Below are 2,764 nucleotides of genomic sequence, written 5' to 3'. Positions count from 1 at the left end.
CTTTAATTCTATATTTGGCATATCATCAATTATCTGAAATTGTTTACATAAGTTGATGGTGTAATTCTTAATGTTTTTTTTTGGATTTTTAAGCTGCTTATTGAATTTATCGTTTCATAAAATTTTGATAAAAAACATAAATTTTTTTTGCATAAATTATACAATTTTAAAGAAGTAAGAGAAAATGAATTGATTAGGAAAGTAAAAGTTGGAAATGGAAAAAGAATCGGGAATAGAATTAGGAAGGAGAGAAGAATCTATCTACCGTATCACTTAGCAAATTATTAGTTGTTTGATTTTTGTAAAGTAAATATAAATAGAATGTGATAGGATTCATTTAGCTTTTACAGTAGTCAAATTTCACATTCACCTTCTACGAGAATCCACTTATTTCAAAGCATTTAAAATGAAAAGCATTCAGTAAATCAGTGGGTGACGTATTTCACATGAATGATCTATAAGTGATGAAAGTTAAAAAGGACATATAGAAAGGGTAATGTTGTGCCAGTCACCGGAAAAGGCCTTAAAATGGATAGAAGAAAACGGATGGAAAGAATTGTTATCATCAGCAATGTCCACTCCCCCCAATAAAAAAGTATCCTTTTCCCCCGTTTTCAGCCATTTTGGTTTCTATGCAACCATTTCTCATTTAGGTCTTACGGATCAGCTTTTTTTTTGAGCATTATTTGATGAACCGTGAAATGGAATACAAATTGGTTAACACGTTTTCTCGTCTTTTAAGGAGTTGAAAATGATATTTTGAACATATATTATCAATGCTATAATAAAATACTTGAAAGGATATTTGTAATAATGAGATAAATCAGATTAGATCAGTGAGTACTAGCAGCAGTAGTTAGTGATATTTGTTATCAGTATGTAAACATATATTATCAGTACTATAACAAATGCTTGAAAGGATATCTATAATTACGAGACAAATCAAATTAAATCAATAAATAGTAGTAATAGTAATATAAATTTGGTAGACCGTGGACCCGAATAAACTTTAACCTTAAGAACAAATGATAACTGATAAAAGAATTGACATCAACGATTCTATGTGAGAAAATATGGAATAAGGATTTTTGGGAATTTTGAAATTCCGACATTTCCGCTTTATCAATGATTTTCAGGTGGAGAATTATAGTTTACTAGTTCATTAGGACATGCACTAAATAACAGTTATAAATAAATCATACTGTCCCTACTGATCAGCTGTTTAATTAACATAAATATAACACACGTATTATATCTGACAAGTGACACACAAATTAAATAGTGTATATTTATGTTTGATAACTATTTCATTCGTTTAGCAAAAATTTAATAATTTCAATTCTTATGAAGTTTCAATTTTTCAAGAATTTACAACAATTTAATCTTTATTTGGCTAACATGAAAATGTCTAATATGAAAACTGCCCTGTGACTAAGAAATAAAAGAGCCATTTGAATAATCAATATCTTGGGAATGCTTGCTTTCGCTTATCATTGATGAATTATAAATATAAACATAAACCAACATTTGATGCAATAATATTCGATAAAGTAGCTATTGCTAAAGATAGAATCAACTGATAATTAAAATTGCTGACCAGAAGAGATGCTCTAATTTGTTTAAATAATTCAAATATCCAAATATTCAAAATATTTCAAATATTTTTTTTCAAATATTTCAAATATTCAAGTATTACATTACTCAAATATTCAAATATATTATATGTTCAAAATATTAAATTATTATATTCAAATATATATTTTTTTATTACAATAAAGTTGATTTTCAAATAAAATAATTTCGGAAATTATTTTCAAAAAATTATTTTTGTTTAAGATTTATTCTCAAAATGTATCTTTACTTTCATTTGAAGGCGAAAAAAAAAGGAACATTTCAAGATTTTTATATGGTCTGATTTTTATTTTAAAAAAAATTTATTTTAAAAAAAAAAAAAAAGAAGTGAGAATAAATTTGGGAAAAAAAGGAAAAAATAGGTGTTTGAATGGTTGTAAAACTAAGATATCATTGAATTTTTAGAAAAGAACAAAGATGAGAAATCGATGAAATCAACTTTTCATCTATACTTAATGATCAAAAATCTTGAATACAATGAACTTAAACGTAAAGCATGAGGAAAGAATTATGGAAATTTGAGTAAGCAGTAGGGAGAATGAAAGAGATAAGCGGCTGACCAATGCAGGTTTCAGTATGACTGGAAGCATTGGTCATTGCTTCATGTTAATCTGTCCACCAAGTGACGCAATCGAAAAGGCGTTCCCTTACTCCCTTCTTTGCTCTATCCTTTGAGAGTTAACTACTTGGGATGCATTTATGATTCCCAAAGGCAGGATGAAGCTGTCAGTCAGCTGTTGCGGAATTTCGGACACTTCTTTTCAGTAACTTCTGACCAGCAAAAGGGCAGGAGAAGGAAATGAAAGGGATGGAAAACATTCACTTTCATGACAAAGAAACAAAATTTTAAAATGCAATATTTGAATGAAATTCAGAAATATAAATGTTGTCCAGTTTTCAATGGTGTCCAATGGTGTTTAGTCAATGGTGTCCTCTGTTGATGACACCAACGCAACAGAAGTGTCACCATTTTAAATGATATATTATTTCACTTAATTGCATGGCTAATCAAATTGATTGTTTGTGGTTGGCATTGGTTACCTCAGATATGCATCGGGCCTGATTGAAACTTTCTGGTCTATATCCTGCTCAGTTTATCAATGCACGTATCATCAAGTGTCCATGCTGAATT

Source organism: Loa loa (assembly GCF_000183805.2).
Source record: "Loa loa unplaced genomic scaffold supercont3.2, whole genome shotgun sequence".
NCBI classification, from domain to species: domain Eukaryota; kingdom Metazoa; phylum Nematoda; class Chromadorea; order Rhabditida; family Onchocercidae; genus Loa; species Loa loa.
The sequence above is the reverse complement of the archived record's forward strand: the minus strand, read 5'-3'. Positions refer to the sequence as shown.